This window comes from Choloepus didactylus, chromosome X, assembly GCF_015220235.1.
Source record: "Choloepus didactylus isolate mChoDid1 chromosome X, mChoDid1.pri, whole genome shotgun sequence".
Classification (NCBI taxonomy): domain Eukaryota; kingdom Metazoa; phylum Chordata; class Mammalia; order Pilosa; family Megalonychidae; genus Choloepus; species Choloepus didactylus.
In genome coordinates this window covers 6,899,899-6,925,314 of record NC_051334.1, presented here as the reverse complement: position 1 = coordinate 6,925,314, position 25,416 = coordinate 6,899,899, and the positions used below count along the sequence as shown (strand labels likewise).

Below are 25,416 nucleotides of genomic sequence, written 5' to 3'. Positions count from 1 at the left end.
AGATGAGAAACATACTAACACAATTTCTTTACACAAGAGAAAAAAGAACGGTGGGAATAATGAGAAAATAGCTATTCTGCTTATTTATAAGCTTGTGCAGATCCTGCAGAGTCTCGATATTAGAAATCCAAAGCAACCACAGGAAGGTTTGCCAGATGACCAGCTTGAGCTGCTGTTTCCATGAGGCAGCCATGTGTCCCTGAAATTGGATTTTCCTGGGGCTTTACCTATTTCCCGGTATATTTGGGAGCCTTTTGATAACAAGTAAATTCACTAAGGCCAGATCAAGAACGAAAGTCTCTTACATTGCTAGAAAAAAAATTTAAATGCCTTCCATTCCTTTTGAAAAACAAAAAAATCCCTTGAGGAGCAAAATGTTAATATTTGTGTTTGGATCTTTCTAGAAGTCCAGGGGAGATATTTAATAGAAGTGATTAGCAGTTAGGAAAAAGGCCAAGGACAACTGAAACTGAGCCTTTTGAATCCGATTGCTTGTAAAGGACTGTTTTATTGACTCATATTTTCTTCTTCTTTTTTTTTTTTTATAGGTTCTTTCCTCTTCATCTTTGAAATGATGAAGAAAACTGTTTGCTGTGCATGCCAGTTAGTAGGGTGGTGAGTGCTGCATTGAGGAGGCCTTACTGCCAGGTGCAAATAGAGCTTGAAATTTCCTGCCACCTCTGTGCTCAAGGTGCCAGTACCATCAGGGCAACAGGGAGCCCGTTGGAAATGCAGAACCTCTGGCCCCAAGCAGACCAATTCAATCTCTGTCTGCATTTTAATGAATCTTGGGAGAAATGCATGCACATTAGAGATTGAGAAGCAGTGACTGAGCCCAGCCTTGGCAATTAGAATCACCTGGTAAGTTTTTAAAATGCAGATGCCCGCCCTCCACTGGGAGATATTCTTATTGAAATTGTCTCAGGCAGGTCTTGGGTATCCGTGTTGGTTAAAGCTCCCCAGGGGAGTACTCTACCGTGAAGCCAGATCTGAGAGCCGCTGAGCTAGAGCTTTCTGTAGGTGCCACTTTCTCTGTGCTACACAAAGTGCTGCCCATAAACCAGCTCTGTCAGAATCACCCCCAGAGCTTGTTAGAAATCCACAGTTTGGGTCTCCACCACCCTAGACCTGCTGAATCAGTGTCTGCATTTTAACAAGATCCCGGGTGACTCCTGTCGACATTAAATTTGAGAAGCACAGCCCTAGGACTCATTTCCCTTGTGGGGATCCTTTCTTGAGTCTTTTTCACTCACAGATGTGCATTTGTTTGTGGGAATTATTCCACCTATGCAAGCTTCTACTCTGGGATCCTGAATTCAGACTTGGTATCTTGATTCAAACTTTCTATGTTCCCAGCCTCAATTCTTGCTTTCTGTGCCAGATTTCCAAATCTAAAGCTATGGATTTCTCACCTCATCTGGAAAAGTGAAGCTCATATTTCCTTAGTGGGTGACTTGATTTGGGGGTTTTTAGCCAAGAAATGAACTCCAAGGATCTCTACCCTACTCTAGTAACACAGCTGGAGAGGTGTGAGTTCCCAGACAAAATAATATTCCAGGCAACCTTTTGGAATTATGGAGGTTCTAGGAACATAAATCAGTAAAACATTCTTCAACAGTGATGTCAAGAAAATGGATTAAAGTTGCAACTGGCTTGTGGAGGAGAAAGTAAATGAGAAGGAGCCGTGTCAACTAGCCCTTCCTTTGCTGGTACCATTTGAAGTTTCTTTCCTTTCAGTTCTTTTAGACAGTTTCAGCAGATTAATGCAGCTGGGTTGTTTGCATCAGGTGTAACTGACAACTCATAAAAAATAATCTACCACTGATATACTGAGGTGTAATATATGTGCAATCCCAAAGAATACTCTGCAGAATTGTTTGAATTATCAGGAGATAAGAAAAAGTGGGTAGGGAAGAGATATATAGTCAGAAATGTTTAGGAACTCTGTGATGACAGAGAATTAAACAGTTACTTTTGTATGATTTCTCAGAGTTGTTAATGTTGTTAACACAGTGGAAGGTCCAGTGTGCAGCATTTCCTCAACTCAAATAACCACAGGAATTTTTACTTTTTGTTCCCTAGAGGATGTGCTAAGAAGCACCCTATGGCCACCATGGCAAGAGGGAAACATTTAGGCTATAATCTGCTCGTTTCTTCCTCTATTGTCACAGGTAGAATATTAGGTACCTATTAATTAGCAGATTAGCCAACACTTAGTGGCTTAAAGCAACAGCGTTTATTGTCTCACATTTGTGTGTGTTAGAAATGGGACACGTATTAGCAGGGTCTTCTGCTTCAGGCTTTCCCACAGACTGCAAATGAGGTTGATCGTGGCTGGGGTCTCCTCTGAAGGCTCGAGTGGGGACGGGTCTGCTTCATGCTCACTCAGGTTGTTGTAGAACTCACTTCCCTGAGGGATGGTGGCCTGAGTCTCTCAGCTATTCCTGGGCTGCTGGGGAGGACCCCCTCCATCTCCTGCCACATTGGCCTCTCCATAGGGCTGCTCACAACCTGTCAGCTAGCTGCAGCATGGTGAGACCATGAGAGGAGCAAGGGAGAGCGCTAGCAAAGTGGAAGTCACTGTCTTCTGCCACCTAATCTCAGAACTGATATCCCATCCCATTTTCCGTGTTCTGTTGGTTAGAGGTGAGTCTTGGGTGCTGCCTACACTCTTGGGGAGGGCACAAGCCTCTGAAAACCAGGATGGGGGATGACTGGGAGCCATTTATGCACCGAACCTGAAATATGAAAAGACAAGATATTTTATGTATAAACATGTCTCTAAATCAACTGAACAATTCTTTGCTGATTCTACTGTGTTCTTTTTTAAAGGATGCAAGAAATACACAGATATGATCAAATATGAAATCTGTTATAATGTCTTGTTTAAAAACTACCTTTATTTTAAATAGAATTTTCAGCAGTTACTTAAACCATCCAAAGATAGATGGGATTTAATCATGCAAATAAATAGGAAGCTTTGACCATTGCAATTTTGCCAATTAAGATATGAGGATTTGTAACATTAAGTTGTTTCCTTTATGTATTTATTATTGGGTTCAGCCAAACCCCTTAACCTAAAAGGTATGTCAACACTTGTTATTAACTGACCCCTCTGAGCATGCAGAGATTCTATGGGTTAGGAAAAGAAGAAGGCATCCTTTTAAGAGCCATCTTCTCAATATAAGCCTCCAAGAACAAAGAGAAAAATGCATGTCCTTAAATACTGTGGTTCTTTGCTTGAAAAAAGGCAGTCACAAGAATTTTCCCCCAGGCATCTTGAAATGAAGCAAGGGGAAAGCAAGTGTAAAAAAACATTAAATGTCAAGCCAGCCATAGCTACTTTAGAACATTAAAAAGGGGTATACCCTACATCACAGAAAACCTGTTGAGCATCTGCCCACATATATCATAGTGCCCCAGCCATGTTCTGTAGTTAAGAAGAAGAATTGGCAAAAAGATTATAGTGTCCGAATATGGTTTACTTTTGAGGCTGATACTCTCTAGCATATATGACACTATTTCAACTGTTTTCCTTCAACCTTTCAGTTTTGAGATGACCTTGATCTTGCTGAAGAAATAGTTGTCAATTGTGGAGCTATTCAGGAATAGTTCTACATAGTTTCATTGTATCCTTGTGTGTTTTCACATGCATCTATTTTGTCTGTAAGCTTACTAGGCAAATGTCTTGAGGGAAACAGAGCAGAATGGCCTCAGGGTCTCAATAGCTTGGATTTTATTCTCCCTGACCTGCAGACTGATCTCTCTCTATCCTAAATTACTGAAAATCAAACTGTTGTGGGATTAAGTGAAATGAAACAGATAACGACTTTTAGCTGGGTATCAAGCCCTAAAAAGTATAATTTTTTTCATTCTTAATGCTCCCAAATTTTCACTTATTTTCAAAGTCAGTGACTAGAGAGTGTTTAAGAATTATATTCTCCATAATCCCCCATCGTTGCTGAAATAAGTACTTCTGTGTGCTCAGAAGTAAACTATCAACACTTTGGATATCACGAGCCCCCAGCACAGAGGTTTTCAGTCCTGGCTGCCCACTGAACTCCCTGGGGAGGGCGGGCCGACCCTGAGGCCCAGTCCACGTCCTCCATTCACTGGACTTGTACTTGAGGGGTAGGTCCCAGCCACTGGTTATTCTGGAGGCTCCCAGTGAGTCCAATGGGTGGCCCCAGGTGAGTACTTGTTGCCAGGTCTTTGAGCCTTGCCTGTACTTAAAAATTCCACTACAAGGAGCAACGGGAAGACTCATCCACTGCTGGTGGCAGCCAAGAATGCTGCCACCACTCTGAAATACAGTTTGGCAGTTTTTTTAAAAGTTCGATGTATAGCTATCATATGGCCCAGCCACTCCACTACTAGGTACATACCCAAGAAAAAAGGAAAGACATGCCCACCCAAAGATTTGTACGCAAGTGCTCATGCATCTTTATCTGTAATAGCCCCAAACCAGAAACAACCCAAAAGTCCATCAGGTGAATGGAAAAACAAATTTGGGTACACATCTACAAGGGAATACTACTCAGCAATAAAGAGGAATTAATTGTTGATACACACAGTAACCTGGGTGACTGTCCAAATAATTACACTGGGTAGGAGGCACCAGACTTAAAAATAGTGCATACTGCATAATTCCATTTATTTAAACCTCTAGAAAATGTGCACTATATATAGTGATAGAAAGTAGATTACTGGTTGATTGGGGATGGGGGTGTACAAGGGGTAGGAGAGGGAGGAATTACAAAGGAGTCCAAAGAAACCTTTGGGGAAGATTGATATATTCACTGACTTGACTATAGTAATGGTTTTCATCATATTACACTTTAAATATGTTCAGTTTATATGGATTATGCCTCAATAAAGCTGTTTAAGAAAACACTGTCATACAATAATTTAAAATAGACTCTGTACATGTGAAGAATTGAGATAGATTCCAGTAAAAAGGACACTTATCAGCAAAAACAGAAATATTAATCCTCAGAGTGGAAAGGCCCCTTGGCTCTTAAATCAACAATGAAAATCTAGGATTAAACATAAGCCACTGCTTTGCATTTTTACAGTCATTTTAATTCTATTAAATAAAACAAGAGCTTAATTATCAATAAGCCCATTTTTATGAGATTTAAGAGATGGCCTATAAATGTTAAATAAATCTTTTTCATTTGAGATTGTCAATATTGAACAAGTTAATATAAAAATAAAAATGAAATATTTCACAGGAAAAACCTCACTAACCACAGTAGGAAACTAAGCCTGTTATACCTTGAACTTTGCAATATGTTATGGTCAAATGGTCAGTAATCATAATAATTATATATTCCTGTTACATTTGGGGAGGAAGTTATACTGCCAAGAAAAAACCTAAAATATACCTGTATACATATTAATTTTGAATGAAACTGTGGATAAAATGAAAACCATGTAGGCTTCATTACAATATACTGTTTCAAAGAATATAAAATAGCTAGAATATTCCCACAAAGTATAGCTTATGAATGAGGTTTAATTCTGTTTTGAAGAGGCAAAACATTTGCATAAATATCCATGCTATTTTATTTGCACATTTCCTGTTCTCAATTCTAACACAAGACAAGAAATCCTGAAAATGTTCAGAGGGAGGCGGGCTGAAAATGAAGACACAGCACTTTCACACCTGCAGCTTCCCCCAAAATCTGGCAATACCATAAAATTTCAATTGACTATAGAACTCTAGCATTTTCCCCACAGTCCTGCAAGAAATCACTGTTCTGTTGCTTTCCTCTTCCTTGCACAGCGCGCTCAGGTCCTCAGGTGAAAACGCAGATATTCAGTTAGCGTCCACCCTACCTGAAACCATTATTTACTCCATAATTTAGAGTTGCCTAGTGGAAAACATCTGACCCACTGCACCCACATCTCATGCTGACAAATTGGAACTAAGGCGGGAAAGAAAGCAGCTACCTCCAAGGTGACCCTGGAATTACCCTACAAAGCACAAAGCCAAAAATATGGCTTGATGGAAGTTGTTCAAAAATGATGAAGCCTTCCTAAGTTTAGCTAGCACGTGGCCTCCTTGGGATTCTTGAGCCATGTCCTGCCATCTCATCTTGTTTCTGAGTGCACGGGGCTTCAGAATGGGTGTGTGTGTTCTGCTACGTGCATTTTTGATGGCAGACCTGCTCCTTCAACCTGATGCCTTGGCTTAAGCCAGGTGAGATGTTAGCCAGGATTAAATAGTGACTGTTCCAGTTTGCTAATGCTGCCGTTTTGCAAAACACCAGAAATGGATTGGCTTTTACAAAGGGGGTTTATTTGGTTACACAGTTACAGTCTTTTTTTTTTTTTTTTTCATTTTTATTGAGATTGTTCAGATACCATACAATTATCCAAAGATCCAAAGTGTACAATCACTTGCCCCTGGGTACCCTCATACAGCTGTGCATCCATCACACTTAATTTTTGTTCAATTTTTAGAAACTTTTCATTACTCCAGACAAGAAATAAAGTGAAAGATGAAAAAAAAAAAAAAAAGAAAAGAAAAGGAAACTCTAATCCTCCCCTATCCCTAACCAGCCCCCCTCAATTGTTGACTCCTAGTATTGATATAGTACATTTGTTACTGTTTATGAAAAAATGTTGAAATACTACTAACTGTAGTATATAGTTTGTAATAGGTATATAGTTCTTCCCTATATACCCCTCTATTATTAACTTCTAATTGTATTGTCATACATTTGTTCTGGTTCATGGAAGTGATTTCTAGTATTTGTACAGTTGATCATGGACATTGCCCACCATAGGATTCAGTTTTATACATTCCCATCTTTTGACCTCCAACTTTCCTTCTGGTAACATATATGACTCTGAGCTTCCCCTTTCCACCTCATTCACACACCATTCGGCGCTGTTAGTTATTCTCACATCTTGCTACCAACACCCCTGTTCATTTCCAAACATTTAAGTTCATCCTAATTGAACATTCCGCTCATACTAAGCAACCACTCTCCATTCTTAAGCCTCGTCCTATACCTTGGTACCTTATATTTCATGTCTATGAGTTTACATATTATAGTTAGTTCCTATCAGTGAGACCCTGCAGTAATTGTCCTTATGTGTCTGGCTTATTTCACTCAGTATATTGCCCTTGAGGTTTTGTCATCAACCCATTTTTTTTTTAAATATGGTTTTGTTCACTCACCATACATTCCATCCCAAGTAAATAATCAATGGTTATCTGCATGGTCATACATTTATGTGTTCACCACCTTCACCACTATCTATATAAGAGCATCTACATTTCTTCCACAAGGCAGGAGGGAGAGTCAAAGAAGGTAGAGAGGCAAAAGAAAGAGGAAAAAAAATGACAGCTAGGAAGCAGCAAAAGGAAAAATAACCTTAAATCAAAGTAGAATAAAGAATCAGACAATACCACCAATGTCAAGTGTCTAACATGCCTCCCCTATCCCCCCCTCTTATCTGCATTCACCTTGGTATATCACCTTTGTTACATTAAAGGAAGCATAATACAATGATTCTATTAGTTACAGTCTCTAGTTTATGCTGATTGCATCCCTCCCCCAGTACCTCCCCATTTTTAACACCTTGCAAGGTTGACATTTGCTTGTTCTCCCTCGTAAAAGAACATATTTGTACATTTTATCACAATTGTTGAATACTCTAGATTTCACCAAGTTACACAGTCCCAGTTGTTATCTTTCCTCCTTTCTTGTGGTGTCTCACATGCTCCCCACCTTCCTCTCTCAACCGTATTCATAGTTACCTTTGTTCAGTGTACTTACATTGTTGTGCTACCATCTCCCAAAATTGTGTTCCAAACCATGCACTCCTGTCTTCTATCACCCTGTAGTGCTCCCTTTAGTATTTCCTGTAGGGCAGGTGTCTTGTTCACAAAGTCTCTCATTGTCTGTTTGTCAGAAAATATTTTGAGCTCTCCCTCATATTTGAAGGACAGCTTTGCTGGATATAGGATTCTTGGTTGGCGGTTTTTCTCTTTCAGTATCTTAAATATATCACACCACTTCCTTCTTGCCTCCATGGTTTCTGCTGAGAGATCCGCACATAGTCTTATGAAGCTTCCTTTGTATGTAATGGATCGCTTTTCTCTTGCTGCTTTCAGGATTCTCTCTTTGTCTTTGACATTTGATAATCTGATTATTAAGTGTCTTGGCGTAGGTCTATTCATATCTCTTCTGTTTGGAGTACGCTGTGCTTCTTGGATCTGTAATTTTATGTCTTTCGTAAGAGATGGGAAATTTTCATTAATTATTTCCTCTATTATTGCTTCTGCCCCCTTTCCCTTCTCTTCTCCTTCTGGGACACCAATGATACGTACATTATTGTACTTTGTTTCATCCTTGAGTTTCTGGAGACGTTGCTCATATTTTTTCATTCTTTTCTCCATCTGCTCCTTTGCATGTAGGCTTTCAGGTGTTTTGTTCTCCAGTTCCTGAGTGTTTTCCTCTGCCTCTTGAGATCTGCTGTTGTATGTTTCCATTGTGTCTTTCATCTCTTGTGTTGTGCCTTTCATTTCCATAGATTCTACTAGTTGTTTTTTTGAACTTTTGATTTCTGCCGTATACATGCCCAGTGCTTCCTTTACAGCCTCTATCTCTTTTGCAATATCTTCTCTAAACTTTTTGAATTGATTTAGCATTAGTTGTTTAAATTCCTGTATCTCAGTTGAAGTGTACATTTGTTCCTTTGACTGGGCCATAACTTTGTTTTTCTTAGTGTAGGTTGTAATTTTCTGTTGTCTAGGCATGGTTTCCTTGGTTATCCAAATCAGGTTTTCCCAGACCAGAACAGGCTCAGGTCCCAGAGGGAAGAAATATTCAGTATCTGGTTTCCCTGCGGGTGTGTCTTAGAAAATTGCTCCACCCTTTGATGCCTCGGGTCACTGTGCTTTTCTGCTCAGCAGGTGACGCCTGTTAGCCTATAATTCTTGACTGGTGTGAGGAGGTGTGGCCGTGTTCCCCCAGGCTCTGGGGTCTGGTTCTGAATGGAAAGGGCCCCACCCCTTTCCTCCTAGAGAAGACAGACCCCTCAGGTGGAGGTCATTAGCATTTCAATGGTCTCACTCTCTGCTTGTGCTGTCTCCACCCTTCCCGGAGTCACAGCCCTGGAAACTGAAAATGACTGGGGCTTTCTCCACTGAGCCAAAAAAGAAACAGATAGTCCCCTTCAGACCCAGTCTAAGGTGACCCTCCGGCTCTCCCAGGTCAGTCATCACCCAAAGCCTCTGTCTGTTTTTTGGGGCTGCGTACCTGTAGTGAGCAGTTCACACTCACTACTTAAAACCCCAGTTGGAGCTCAGCTGAGCTACATTCGCTTGCTGGGAGAGAGCTTCTCTGTGGCACCACGAGGCTTTGCAGCTCGGGCTATGGGGGAGGGGTCCCATGACTTGGTTCCGCAGGTTTTACTTACAGATTTTATGCTGTGTTCTCGGGCATTCCTCCCAATTCAGGTTGGTGTATGATGAGTGGATGGTCTCGTTTGTCCCCTGCAGTTATTCTGGATTATTTATTAGTTGTTTCTGGTTTTTTGTAGTTGTTCCAGGGGGACTACTTAGCTTCCACTCTTCTCTATGCCACCATCTTGCCCCTCCTCCCACAGTTACAGTCTTAATGCCATACAGTGTCCAAGGTAAGGCATCAACAATAAGGTACCTTTCCTGGAGGATGGCCGATGGTGTCTGGAAAACCTCTGTTAGCTGGGAAGGCACATGGCTGGCATCTGCTTGCTCCCAGGTTGCATTTCAAAATGGCATTCTCCAAAATGTCAGTATCAGCTTTCAATGGCCATCTTCAAAATGTCTCTCTAAGCTGCAGCACTGAGGTTCTTTTGTTTGTGAGCTCTTTTATAGGACTCCAGTGATTAAATGAAGACCCATCCTGAATGGGAAGAGTTCATATCTCCATGGAAATTATCCAGTCAAACATTTCACTCACAGTTGATTGAGTCACATCACCATGGAAACAATCAAAGTATTCCAACCTAAGCAACATTAATATGTCTGCCCCCACAAGATTGCATTAAAGAACATGGCATTTTGGGGGACATAATACATCCACACTGGCACGTTGGTTTAATAAAAAGCTACATCCCCTACCAGTGAGGGCAGCTCTGTCTTCTGTTTGGGGTAAAAGGGGCATTTGGTGTGGGTCCTATTTAATGACTGTCCTCTGTTCATAATCGCAAAGTAATTTAAATGGTTTTTGCTCTTTTTCTCTACTTCAGAATCAGAGAATAAAGAGATGACTTGTAATATCATAAAAGGATCATGTCATCCCCTTTAACAACATGCATTACCAATGAAGCATTGATTTTTTCCCTTGGATTTCTTATTAATATTCTGAGAGAATACATGAGAATCTCTTAAAAGTGATAATGAGATGGAGGGAGGTGATGGGAGCTAGGGTATTGAGGGACAGGGCCTATTTTATTTTTCATCTCCTTGAACACATGACCTGCTTAAAAATTAAAGATAAAATAAAGTGTATTTTCTTATGTTTTATCTTATACAAATATTTTTTCTGTTCCCTGGATGCTTACTGTTCCCTTTGAGTTTGCAATGATTCTACTTCTCAAACACATGACAATAATGATAATCAGCCAAGTCCTCAGATTTTACCTTGAACACACCTTTGCAGAAGCAGGAGGGACAGGTAGATGCGTGCCCATCTAGCTTCTTTAGCACCTGTAATGACTGATATGCTTTACTGAATAATTAGCTCATCGGTGGTGATTTCTGCCAATCTCTAGCTGAGCCAAAAGAAGCATTTGTTCATACTGTCATAGCTACATGCATCTATTATAGCTCTACTAAGCAATTTGCTAGAACACAGTATTCCAAAAAGCCCTCCAGTCATACACTGTTTCCTAAATAAATATGTAGTAAAATGTGCGTTTCCAATAAAAAGAAAACAAACAAACAAAAAAAATGTAGACTCAATAAAATTTTACTTGCTTCTCAATTTCTGATGGATTAGAAAGGGAACAGAATGGGTTTAATTTACACATGAATTGACATGCCCTTTTATTTTCCTGGCGATTGATTTCATCTTAAGAGTGGAATGCTTTGGATGGAGAAGATAATGGATTATTCCATTTAATGGAAATAGGCAGGATCAGGCAAGCAAAGCCATCTTGTTTGTTTCCACTGCCCTTGCCTTTCCCCAACAATCGACTGTAACCAATTCCCACTGACCGTTTAACTGACTTCTTCATTGGGATGCAAAGGCCAATGTGCCTTTGTTCTGGTGAACTTTCTTCTTCTTGCTCTGGATTTCGCAGGAGAGTCAAGTCCACCTACATCAGCTGTAAAGGTCTAATTTAGGCTGGAATGAAGACGAAATTATCCCACTGAATTGCTCCCAAATCCACTTAGAAATCCTTCATGGCTTTGGGGACTGGCTTGGAGATCAAGAAACCTAGCTCCTCTGGGAAGTCTGAATTTGTCACTCACATCATCTAGCCTCTCTGCTTGTGTAGCCCACCTACGTCTCCCAAGACTGGACCTCATGGGATGTGGGGAGACTATTTATACCAGGCTCAGCTGTGGAGATTCTCAGAGAGGCACGCCTTCCACCGTCTCCCAGTACGAGTGTCATAGAAAACAATCCACTTGTTAAATATTGATTTGGAAACATGAGTCATCATTTGCTGGCTGCTAAACTAATAAAACTGTTGTTCCTTTAATTTAATATCAATAAAGCTATTGCTGTCCTCTCCAGGAATGGAGAAGAGAATTGAGTCACCACCTTAAATATTCACTAACTTGATGATTTAAAACTGAATATAAATTTTTCATATAGTGTATTTGCAAATAATGGGGTTGGGGATGCAAGATGCTAAAATCAATTTCCAGTATTGCTTTACATTGTACTTTCATTAAATGTATAAAATGTGACTTTTGTAGTAACTCGTACTAGTATTAACATTGTATAATACTCCTCATTTTATATAATGCTAGTGTGAGAGGTTGGAGATGGATCAGAAGTGAGAACAAAGATGGTATGAAGTAATTTTCTTAGTAATTGTCTTCAAAGAATCCCTCGATGGTTGAGCAGGGATAATGGAATATTTCCCAGTAGACAAATGAATATTTTTTTGGTTAGATGCAAAATATCCCTTCACAGCTTGTTTTAAGCAAAAACTTAATTATAATTTGCTAACGCAGACATGTTCATAAGAAACCTGGGGGTCTTACCTAGTTTGCAACAGAGCTCCAGTAGAACTTGAGGCTGAATTCACATTTAATCAATCATCAATTTTTCAGTGTATTCTACACCTTACCTTTTAGAACAGTATGAAATTCAGTTTGAATAATTGAATGGATGACATTAATAAAAATAAATGAAGCAAGAACAACATTGTTGAACAAGAGTAGTTCATGTTTGTTCATTTTTCTTGGAAATTCTCAATGCAATAATAGACGGAGGCCTCTCATTTAGAGAATATATGCGTGGAATTGTTTTGTTTTGTTTTTATTTCTGTTCAATTGTTTCCCCTAAATCCTTCTTGATTTTACATAATACATAGCCACTTGGGGTATAAATGGCATAGTATGGATGGAGCATTTGGACTGCAAGGAAGGGTTTATTAATTTTGCACCAATATTTTGGGATCCAAAACGTTTTTCTTTTAATCTGAATTATTTGGTTTAACCATATGCATGATATTACTGTCAAATTTATTTTGTGTTGCCTCAGTCCCTCTCCCTTTGGCTGAGCCACTTGCCTGGACGCTGACCTTTGGCCTCATTAATAAGCCTCTTCCAGCCCTGGGCATAAACTTCCCCAGAGCCTTGCACCTGTGGCCTCCTCCGCCCCAAACCCAGAGCTGCTCCCAAAGGATAAGCTCACTACCCTACTGCCCAAGGACCCCGTCCCTTCCCTCTCCGCGTGCCTTTGCTCTAAGCCAGCCGATCCTTGACTCCCGTGGGAAACCGAGTGACCTCCTGCCCCGCGCGGTGGAGGCGCCGGCCCGGGACCCTCTGGCTCTGCCCGTGCGCCCCCGACCCGCTGGCTGCGCCCTGAGCCGCTGGCGCCTCCCGCCGGCCCCCAGTGCCCACCCCCTCCCTCTGGGACCTAGGGGTAGCAAACTGCCTTTTCTCATGGCTTCTGGCCTCAGTTTGCCATTGTGTCGCTCCTGAACTCCGCCCACACCCAAATTTAATATCCGGCTTCGTGAGTTTGGAACAACGCGCCAGGGTTGACGATGTTAACACACAGGTTTTGTTATGCTGCTACTGGTTTGCTGAATGCACCAGTTACAAACATGAGGAAACTAAATTCATGCAGGGGGAAAGATCTGTGCAAGCTGTGCAGAGAAAATGATATAAAATATGGGAAACTATTATATATGGTATGAGGTACTTCCCCTTTTTTTTTATGATAGAAAGCAATAGACAAATCTGAATGTTTACCATAGAACATTTTCTCAATTAAATATCTACTTATATTCTCTATGAAAAAAATAATAAATTTGTGACATTTTAAGTAATCAAAGTGACAGGAAAGAGAATTATGTGGCAATATTTAAAACATTTGTAACTTATCAAATGGAAAAGAATACAAAATGTTGTATCCTCTGATTAAAAATCTAAAACTCTATTCCAATGAGTGGGTATATATATCAAAATAATAGTAATGATCGTGAATCTTCCCATATAATGTCCAAATTAGCCGCATATGCTTTTCATATTGTAATAATATTAATGTTATCCATAAAAGTGCATTGGGTTAACACCCAGCATTACGTGATCCATTTGCTTAGAAAATTATCTCACTGCTTTCTCTGCATCTCACTTACCTGGACATAGAAGGCTGGTCTAACTCTGTCTGTGCTTATCAACTTCTTTTTGCTGAACAGTGTGTTTTTTATAACTTCCAATTCATCAAGATACAATCAAACAATATATTAAAATGGAACTCATAAAAAATGGACTGAAAAAAGACATTCAAAATACAAGCCCTGATTTTTAAATCTAGTTTCAATTGACATAAAACTACATTTCAGTAATTGAATTCAGATAAATATAACATAGGAAAAAGGATATAAACCGTTTGCATTGTTCTTTGAAAGTCTGCATAGATGGTTGCCAGTGAATGGCCTGTCTTGTCATTTGGCAATCACAAAGTCAAAGTTATGATGGAAATAGTTTTTATCCATATGAAATTGCCTATATGTACCCTGTGGGTATAAATCACCACAAGAAAATATTCAAAATTCTAATATTCCAAATATGCCTGCTTCTTGCTGTTCAAGTCTCTAATCTAGATTGAATAGAGGACAGTGCTACTCAAAGGGGATACTGTTTATCTCAATTGTTTTATTTTAATCATAGGAGATAGACTAGTATTATGGAAATATGTTGCTTGGAATAGAATATGGAATGTTAAAGCAATTTCAGCTGCCTTAGGATATTTATTTTTTAATTTCATCAAAAATGAGGCAAGAGATGCTGTCTTTTCAAAATCCATCTTCAATCTTTAACCAGTAGCCAGTTGCAATGATTTTCCTGTAAAGCTTTAGTTAAATTTAATTATCTTTCCATGAAGGAGTTGATTCTCAATCCATGAACTTCCTATGCCATGCTCTTCTTTTAGTGTCAAATAAAATGGGAAACCCTCTATGAAATTTGTAAGGTTCTTGGTGATAACTGTTATCAGATGTTGAATATTAAGAACATTATCTACTTCTTTGATAATTATCAAATTATAGAATACATCTTAGCATTCTGTAGAAACTCTGTACTTCCAGGGTTCTAATTTCATTTTTACACATCAATCCTATCTAATACAGAAAAACACTCTGAATTCCTTTATGTAAGAGTATTAAGATCATTAAAAATACCAAAGATAGCATACACGTAATTAACTCTCAGTTGCCCGTTTCAAGATAGGAAACTTAGCAGGATGTCTCAGCCTATAAAATTGTATAAAATTTCCTAATGCTTAATCTCAATGTCTATGACAATTCAATATCTGGCACCAGTGAGTCAACAACTTTTTGAGAATCTTCTAGAAATTTTGCAGGTTCCCTATCTTGCAGAAACGCTAAGAGTTTACTCCATAATTTGAACAGTCTCAATAAAAATTTCCCCTAAATTACCATCCTATTTCAGCATTCAATAATAGTTGTTTATGATCATCTTCTCTATTATCACAAGATAAGGAGAATTATCTCAAATTTACACAGTAGCTTTTTTGTATTCACAGTTTTTAATGTGTCAGTAAACACTGTTTAGTAGAACTGATGTTTTGTTTGTTTGTTTGTTTCCATAGCAAGTCTCTCTGGGTAAAGGAAGTGGAGATTTGATTTATACTCTGCATACTTCTTAATCAGATCAACTGTTCCAGAAAGTTGTCCTGGCTTTGCAGCTGCACCATGACAGCCTTTTGCTAGACAAAGCATCAACGCTACATGCCATTGGTAAGCAATGACATCACAATCTTGGTGAGCACAGGGATGTCAGACATTGCAATAAAATGTTCTAATGCTAAATCTCACTGTCTTAAACAGTTTGAGAACTGGCATCAACAGTTTGAGATGCACTACACTCAAAATATCTAGATTTACAGATATCTGCTCTTGACTCTGTTTCCCTAGAGAACCCTAACTAATACACTAACGTTCCCCCAAACTATCCCATCTTTCTTTCTCCCATCCCACTTGAATGCTACTCTCTTTCTCATGGCTCACACATCTATTGAGACCGAAGAGGTGGACACGTTTTGGATGAACTTATAGTTGAATATTTTTGGCTAAGTTTTACTCTTTTCTGGTCCCTGTACTTTGAGCAGGGCTCGAGATCTGCTTCAGTGGTTTACTAATCTGCTACTGCACTTGGATTGCAAATTGTCAGAGGCAAGATAGGAAAACATGGGCTAAAATAGGCCAACAAATAGCTCTCTAAATGTTCATCCTAAAGGGTGGGCATTAATACACCAACAGCAGTAGGGTACATCTTGGGTTTCAGGGTATCCTGCCCCACCATTACTAGCAGCAGGTTGAATGGGAAGACACAAACTAGGATCATAGAGCTTTCATGTGACACAGTACTTAGAGAGATCACCGATATCTCAGCAGACTGAATCAGGACTTACACAGCTTCCTACCAACAAGAATCAAGAGAGACAAGGTCATATGTTCCTCTAGGAAAGCATCAAGGACATGTTCAAAGCCAGTACAAGATGGCCTGAAACCTAGGAAGGAAATGTTCAATCTCAGGGACCTCAGGGACAAAACACAGTGGCAGAGTGGAGATGCTATGTAGAGATTGTCCTGGAGCTGCAGATTGGAGAGGGAAGCAACTGCAGGAGGAATAAAGCTTGAATGTTATAGAAGCAGTGCCAAGTCAAGTTCGCCTCAGAAAAGAAGGGTTATGACTTTGTTTAGAGGCAAAGGCACCTGGAGGCTAGGAGCTTGCAAACAGTGCCAGCCATTTTAGCTCAACGTCAGATGAAGTTAGGATCAGAAACCAGCACTTTGTTAGTCTGCAGACATTTTTATTTCTAGCTCTTTGTGGAGAATTTCACAGTTCCCCTTTGTTTTCAAAAGGTCTGCTTGTACATTTCCAGTCTTGTCTCACATCAACTTGTTGGAATCCAAGAGATATTGACAGACTGGAACTAGGAATCCCATCTTACAGGATGAAGCTTAGAGGGTGTGAAGGCCCCATCCTGTCCTCAGGTGGCCCAAAATGAACTTTAAAACAAAATGGACTGTGGATCTGTAGCAGGGCATGAAGGGCAAACAGTACTGCAATTATCTTAGATAATAAGTAGATTATGAAGTGACTCAAAAAATAGATGATTGGAGCTCAGGCTTCATTCCCAGAGGATAGTGTCTAGAAGGAAGGAGACATGACCCTAATATATCGGAGTGGCTAAATTGGTAATATGGAAGGATCTGAGACTCTTGAGCTTGGAGGAAAAATGGCCTAGAGAGAGATGTGAGTCCACGTACAAACACTCATCAGAGGGGAGAGAATTTGACAACCTGGTGAGGTGGGAAAGAAATCCCCTGTAAGCTTTGCAGTAACAGAGGATTGGGTTTCCTTCCAGCTCTGCTCTTTAGATGCTCTCTGGATCTTTTTCTCATCTGTAAGACTAGAAATGATAATAATGCTCAGTTCCCACAGTCATTGTGAGCACCTATTCAAAATTCATGGCAGTGTCAGACGCACACTCAAAAATGCCAGAACAGCTTTCCATGGTGCCCCATGAAGAAAAACTAAAACTTGTTGAGGGAGTAACAGAAAGCCAGATTTCATACCAATGCAGGCAAGCTTTGGTTAAGAGTCAGTGATATCTGCAGGGGTTGCACTGCCATGGGTGGTAGTGAGTCCTCCTTCCCAGGAAGCATTCAAGCAAAGGGGGAAGAAAATCTGCTTGGAATGAAGTCAAAGGCAAGATCATCAACAGAGAGACTGGACTGGATGATCCTTAAAAGCAATTGCAAATATGGAATTTTAGGACTTTTGTGTTTCACTCTCCTTGAGCCCACAGACTTTTGTATAGATAAACATGTTGATAGAAAACATAAGAATCTACAGAGAGTGGGGGGAAATGGCAAAACTAAAGGGTCTTTTAGATGTGAATTGGCATGGAGTGTTGAAGCCTGCTCACAGTGAAGTTACTCAGCCCCTTGCTTGGCAGGTAAAGGGTGGCTAGGAGGTGGAGAAGGTCTGAGAAGACACCTAGGACATTGCTCTCATCTTGTAGCTGAAGGCTCTGAGGCTCCGTGAGTTTAAGTCACAGAGTTTACTAGTCATCAGGAGACAAGCTCAGGTTTTCTGGCTGCAAATCATCTTGCCAATCAGGCACCCACACCTAGGAAGTCTTGACTTGCTCAGGATCTCAGTGCTGGTTTGTGAAAGAGAAGAGAATTGAAGACAGGTCTCTTGTCTTGTAGAAAAGTATAACTTCTGCCATATCATCATGTCAGGATGCCTATGAAAGACCCAGACAAAGAAAGAGCAGTCTCTTGAAGGGGAAGGTGGTGGGTTGGGGCACACAAGACCACTTCCATGTCCAGTGATTCTGTAGGACTCAGAGGTTGTTACGCTCACACTTGTGGTTTATTATAGTGAAAGGACACAAAGCAAAGTTAGCAAAGAGAAAGGGCACATGGGGCAAAGTTTGGAGGAAACCAGGCACAAGCTTCCAAGAGTTCTCTCCAGGTGGACATTCACAGGACACACTGAAATGCTGCAGCAATGAATTGTAACAACGTGCACAAAGTGGTGTCTACAAGGAAAGCATACTTGAGCCTCAAAATTGTAGGGTTTTATTGAGAATCAGGTACCTGGGGCCTGTGTGGCTGAGCACAGATTCTAAAGCTGCAGACTCCTAGAAGAAAAGCAGATGCTTGCTTACCAGAAATCACATGGCTTGCACAGCTATCTAGACAAGCCTGAACATCCAGCATGCAAAACACTCTTTCTGTTGGAACCTGCCAAGAACTCAATTCCTAGGAGCCAGCCAGGGGTTAGTCAAGAAAACTGAGAATGTGCAAGGTTTGAGGAAACCAGGCCTCCTGAGTTAACTCTTTCCAGCACAGAGGCCAGGCTGCTGAGTCTACTGTGAGATTGTTGTATAAAAACTGGATCCTTGCCCGTGGGCTTCCTTTTGTCTGGCTCATTGTGGGAAAAACAGGAGCATTAGAGTGAGGTTAATTTGAGGTTAAAAACATTTCTCTGTCCTTTATAAGCTGTATCAATTCCAGCAAATCACTAAACCTATTTGAGCAAATTGTTCCACCCAGGATATTTTGGTGAATTTAGAAAAGAAATAACTACCGAGGTTTACAAAGTGTTCCTGGTAAACCATGTGACATGGAGTAGATGCTGTGTAAATATTTGTTTCTTTCTCCATTGGGTTGGGGAGGGTGGGATTTGGGGTGAATAGTTATATTTATGCCATGTTCCACCCCTCTCCCAGCACTTTTCAAAATTTAATGTGCACACAGATCAACTGGGGACCTCATTAAAATGTAGATTATTATTCAGTAGGTTTGCGGACGGGCTCAGTAGTCGATATTTTTAACAAGCTCCTGGGTGATGTTGAGGCTACTGGTTCACAGGCCACATGTTGGCTAAAGATTTACTGTGCTGTGCTCCATCTGTCAGAGGGTGGTAGAGAAAAAAACAGGTCATATGTTGATTACACACTCTTTGTATTTCCACAGCCAAACACCCTTCTACCCACCTCACTCCAATCTGTTAGAACCTAAAATGATGTGGAGCGGTAGTGTTCAAACATTACTGTTCAAAGAATCACCTGGCTTTCCAGTTAAAAATGCATATTTGGGGGTCCCATCCTGCTACGGTTCAGTTTTGAAATGGGGGCTCAGGAATTTACCTTTTTTTTTGAAAGGGAGAACTAAACTGATCTGATGTGAGTTGTGGAGACTCCAGGATTTCCACCTGAAGGAGTTTAGAAGCATCAACCTGATAGAAGTAAAGGTAGGGGGGCTACTTAGAAGTGATGTTTGCATAGCAAGCACCTAGTTTTTTGGTGGCTAAAAACTGTGTATTTGGTGGTGTCTTTGGTGGGGGGCGGTGTGTGTTCTAAAACCCATCTGAGCTACTCCTTGGTGTAGCCGCGGGGGCATGAACCCCAACTGAGGAAGAAGCAAGTGCTTTTGTGCAAGTCACTTACCATTGTTAAGCCTGGTGTGTCTCATTGGCTGCAAGGGAAATAATAAGGCTTACCTTAAAAAGGATTTTATAATCAAAGAGCTTAGAGGAGACACTGCAGAAATTCTATTTGTCTTGTTTATTGGTTCTCATACTTGAATTGAATAGGAACTTTTCAATACTCAGTCTCTTCACGTTATCTCCTTTAAAAATGGCCCATGGAAGGTTCAATGGTGAAAGTGAGGAGAGAATCAAAGGCTCTGGCCTCAAAGATACATCTTGCCTGTAGTGCCCCCTTGAGGAGCCTGTGGAGAATGCAGGGGTATTCGCCTACCCCACCTCCATGGTTGCTAACATGACCACAGACATAGGGGACTGGTGGTTTGATGGGTTGAGCCCTCTACCATAAGTTTTACCCTTGGGAAGACGGTTGCTGCAAAGGAGAGGCTAGGCCTCCCTGTATTTGTGCCTAAGAGTCTCCTCCTGAATGCCTCTTTGTTGCTCAGATGTGGCCCTCTCTCTCTGGCTAAGCCAACTTGAAAGGTGAAATCACTGCCCTCCCCCCTACGTGGGATCAGACACCCAGGGAAGTGAATCTCCCTGGCAACGTGGAATATGACTCCCAGGGAGGAATGTAGACCTGGCACCGTGGGACGGAGAACATCTTCTTGCCCAAAAGGGGGATGTGAAAGGAAATGAAATAAGCTTCAGTGGCAGAGAGATTCCAAAAGGAGCCGAGAGGTCACTCTGGTGGGCACTCTTATGCACACTTTAGACAACCCTTTTTAGGTTCTAAAGAATTGGGGTAGCTGGTGGTGGATACCTGAAACTATCAAACTACAACCCAGAACCCATGAATCTCGAAGACAGTTGTATAAAAATGTAGCTTATGAGGGGTGACAATGGGATTGGGAAAGCCATAAGGACCAAACACCACTTTGTCTAGTTTATGGATGGATGTGTAGAAAAGTAGGGGAAGGAAACAAACAGACAAAGGTACCCAGTGTTCTTTTTTACTTCAATTGCTCTTTTTCACTCTAATTATTATTCTTGTTATTTTTGTGTGTGTGCTAATGAAGGTGTCAGGGATTGATTTAGGTGATGAATGTACAACTATGTAATGGTACTGTAAACAATCGAAAGTACAATTTGTTTTGTATGACTGCATGGTATGTGAATATATCTCAATAAAATGATGAATAAAAAAAAAAAAAAAAAAAAAAAAGATACATCTTGCCTCCTTTTGGCATTTCTGGCATCTCACCCAGCATCTTTCCATCAAAACGAAAGAAAAGCTGACTTCTCCAGTGCCGTGCAAACCCAGGCAGGAAAATTCCTGTTTTGATTTCTAGTTGCAAGGCCCCCTGTACCTGGCCTGTGAAAAGGAGCACGTTAGCACTTGTTTCTGAAATAGAAGGGACCTTGAAGGTCTTTATCCCAGCCCTTCCTTTTCTGGGATAGATGAGGAGACCAAGAGAAGGAGAGGTTGGATGGTGGCCTCCTGCCTCTAAACTCCCACTCACTTGTGCTGGCCGCTGCACCATCCATTCTGCCTCCCTGCAGAAAGGAACAAACTAGCTTCTTCCAAAGTGGTGCACCTGCTGGAAACCAATGTGAAAGTCAATAATATGCATTTGTATTGAATTAAGCAACAGTCAAGCTGATAAAAGGGTCAATGCTAGTTTTTTTCCCTTGACATATTTATTAATAATTTAGGGTATTGGGGAAAAAAGGATGTCTTCTGGAGTTGATAATAGTTACAAAATGCCATAGATCAGGAGGAAAAGAGAAATAAAACCAGTAGGCCATAATATTAGGTTTTGAGATTAAAATAATATTAGATACATCTCAGAATGTGCAAATAATGCAAATTGTGGGTGTAAAGAAATATGCTGTTTTTGTGTGTGATGTAGGTTTACTTTTTATTGTCTAGAAAACAAAAATCCTGCCAGATCCCCTCTGTCCAAATGAATATTACCTTCCAAAGTAGTCAACTTGTAGACCACACACTAATTCCAAAGATGTCGATACTGCTCAAAACCTTTTTAAAATACCTTCTTCAGGGCCTAAGGCATTTTCTTTAAATATTCTTACCCAAAGCAGACTTTTCCATGGTGTGTAGGTTTGATGTGTGGAATGATGAAAAAAAAATCTTATTTAGAGAAAAAGGTGTATTTATATAGGGAGTTGGAAGGTTGAGAAAAATCATTTGTTGTAAAAAGGGAAATGGAGTAGATAACCCAAACTCTGACTAACATCTTCTGAATAAAGGAATGTGTTCTGAAGGTGGACTAATATGGTATGAGGAAGTATTCATGCTAGGTTTTGTCATTATTGGTGCTACATCCTGTCCCGGTGACTTCCCTTAGTTTGAATGCTAAGACACTCTAACGGTGAGCATGCCCTGGGCTGAACTACTCAAACATTTATCCACCACTGAGCAGATGGATCAGAATCTTATATCTCAGTTAAAGATGTGCAGGCAGGAGCCGAGTCCTTCCAATGTCCCTGTGCTGGTCAAACATGGAAAGAGATGGGAGATGTGTGGGACCAACCAGAAGGTGGGCAGGGGGTGCCCATTAACCCATCTCACCCGGTACTCTCATTTTCATTGGATGCAAAGAGGAGAAAAAGGGAAGAGGAAAGTCAAATCAGAGAGTCAGGTAGAGTCCTGGTGAGTTTTCTTTGACTCCATGTGGCCAGAACCCCAACCCTGGTTTTCTATGCTCCACCCAAAGCGGGAGACTATGGGGTTGGGGAAAGGAGACAGAGCAGCAGGTACACTATGAGGGTTAGCCCAGAGGAGAGCATTTTTGAAGCATCTGCTCTTTTCTGATTTGAGAAATTTAACTCTTTGCAGCCCCTGCTGTAAAGCAAGTTCTGCCTCATCCCCACCCCCACCCCAGGACTGAGGGCTGCATCATTTGCATATCATCTCCCATGGAGGCAGGGGCAACCAGCCATCAAGACCCTTTGGGTCATGGCCAGGTTTAAAGAGGACCTGCTTTGGTGGTCTTCATGCAAAATAAGGAGAAAAGGAGAAACCTGAACCACTGCTGAGAGTGCTAAGTATTTTGTTGTCTTTGCATTCATTCATCAGTGACTTCTTCCTAAGGGGGGCATTCATTAAGAAAGGCAGTTGACAAAAGAATCTTGAGTCACTGGAATAAAGTACAAGATAGAAAGAAATTTGAAAGGAAATACTAATATTAAAATACCATTCTTAAAATTTGTAGATGTATTCCAAGTACTTTAAAAGACAGAGGAGCTATAAAACAGATTTGCTTGTTGTTGGTGCAGGCTTTTGGATGGGCTGCCTCCATTTCTATTCTATAAGGCATCTCACTCTCCAGGAAGCTAGACTTGGTTTCTTCACCACATGGTGGTCTCAGAGCTTCAAAGATTATCCCTGATTCACGGCTGTGGAATAAGATACCCTGTCTTTGCGGGAGGAGTGGCAAAATTGGAGGGGACGTGATTCTGCGGAGGCCATTGGGAGGCCATTGGGAAAGCAATCTGGACCATTTCTTTCTGACACGACACTGAGGAGAACATAGCTGCCATCTTTATTCCCAAAATCCATGTCCTAAATCCCTCCAGTGGCTCCATTCATTACACAGTGTATGTCCACTGGAAAAATAAATTTGAGACAAGGGAAAACATAAAGCAAGGACTTCAGAAAACCCTCAGTCTTGACTATATTTTTTACAAAAAGTTATGGGATTTGGTATCCTGCAGCTAAACTTATTTATTTGTTCATTTAAAAAAAAGTAGTTATACTTCAAATAATGGCACAGATGCAAAGGCAGAAAGGGCCTGTAGTGAAAAGTAAGCTTCCTCTCTGCATCATTCCCCTACCACCCAGCACCATTCCCCAGAAACCCCCATGCTGGTCAAACATGGAAAAGATGGGAGAAGTGTGGGACCAACCAGAAGGTGGGCAGGGGGTGCCTGTTGAGATTAAAATAATATGAGATACATCTCAGAATGCACAAATAATGCAAATTGTGGGTGTAAAGAAATATGCTTTACCTAAGTCTGCTCTAAGGATGAAATGTCTGCATTTATATAATTTTATTCTACTCCAACCATCCATTCAAAGGAGAAAGAGATACATGGATTCAGGGAGGGGTGTGGTATTTATTTGCATATGGCACCCTTTGAAGTCTGCAATTGACTGTGCTACTTTCTGCAGATTAGAAATTTAAGTGAAGGAGGGGGAAGAAAACTCGGAAATGTGTACAGATTAGAGTCCAGGAGGCGCCACTACCATCCATCATCCTGGAGGGTGATGAATTATCAGTCTGGTCTCCCAAAGCACTTGAAAGAGGAGTTTTTAAAGAACATGTGAAATATTAATAATGTCCATGGATTATTTAGCTAAAGCAAGATACCAATGTATCATGTCACCAATGGTACTACGTAGACACTTATCTGTAACAAAGCAAAGTAACTGCTGTGACAATAGAAGAGTCAGGAAGAGGAAATGAGCTTTGTTGGGAGGCAGGAAATGTTACTGAGAAATGTATGGCACTGGTGGTTCATTTCAGTAGCGTATTTCTGGCAGAAGTCCGTATTAGGCAAGAAGGAGCAAGTAAAAGACAAGTCTGTTAATACATGTGGCTGTGGAGGAAAGATGTGGCCAGAGGACATCATGTAATCAGAGGAAGGAGGGACTTGTTTTTCCTAATGGGAAAGACTTGAACCTCAGCCTTACCAACCCTACAAGCCATCTTACTGTGGGAATACGGCAAATGTTCTGGGGAGTTACACACACTCCACTCCAACCTCCTTAGACCCCCAACTCCTGCCATTCTAGGGACACCTCAGCCCCCCAACATCTGGGTCAGGCATGACTGAGGAGGAGCTAACAATAATAGCTAGTATTGAATGAATACTTGCTCCGTTCCACACCCTGTTCTTTCTACTTTACACATATAAGGCCAATTGATCTTCCTGTCAAGCCAGTTGCTTACCATTTTACGGAAGAAGAAACTGAGGGTCTAGAAAGGTTAGCTCATTTTCCACAAGTCACACAGCTAGTAAGTTGCAAGGCTGAGAGCAGAGTATGAACAGCCTAATTCCAGACGCTGCCTTGCTGTAATACCACCCCTGCCTGAGTGTCCTACACAAGAACTAGAGGAACGTAAATGAAAATGTTTAGGGATATTTGATCATAGAGACTGACGGTGTTGCTATCTGTAAAGTCCACAAAGGCAAGGCTGGGTGGAAGTGTTGGCCTGTATCTCTCTGGTTCCCTCACATGGACATATTTCATTGTCAGCCCAGCTTTCTTCTCTTCAGATACAGCACTCGAAGAGTCCAACAGTCAGCCAAGAGATGGGACCCCAGAGACTGCAAGCACTAATCCAGTGTTGACCACATATGACTGTTAATGGTGATCAAGAAGGCTGAACACAGAGAAATCTGTTCTTTTCAATGCAAGAGGCACATCTGAGGCTGATGGAGGAGGTGGTTGGTTGGGTCATTTTGAAGAGATGGACCAAATTCATTAAGAGTTCACAGGGTAAAACTCCCATTTCCAACACTGCTTCCTTTCACTTTGACTCTCTCTTGATTTCCTACATCTAGGGCTTCTGTCTGGTTAGGCTCAAAAGTTTTCGCCTTTTATTTCCAATCATTCTCTTTGTTCATTGTTCTCCCCCAGTTCACCATCACCTATTTCTTTATGTCTTCTGGTCTGCTTGCTCTCTTCTCTATTTCATGGCATTTGTATGTTCTCTTAATTATTTCAC

At 40.9% G+C, this 25,416-nt stretch overlaps 1 long non-coding RNA gene across 3 annotated transcripts; it reads left to right on the top strand.

The window, feature by feature from the left end:
• Nucleotides 1–552: 552 nt before the first annotated feature.
• Nucleotides 553–25,015, top strand: LOC119522994. Of its 3 annotated transcripts, none has more exons than XR_005214577.1 (4): nucleotides 553–861; nucleotides 15,303–15,450; nucleotides 19,398–19,486; nucleotides 24,945–25,015. It is a non-coding gene; the product is annotated as an uncharacterized LOC119522994 (long non-coding RNA). The 3 variants fall into 3 exon arrangements; XR_005214576.1 differs by having other exon boundaries at nucleotides 24,965–25,008; XR_005214578.1 differs by having other exon boundaries at nucleotides 24,950–24,975.
• Nucleotides 25,016–25,416: the final 401 nt, after the last annotated feature.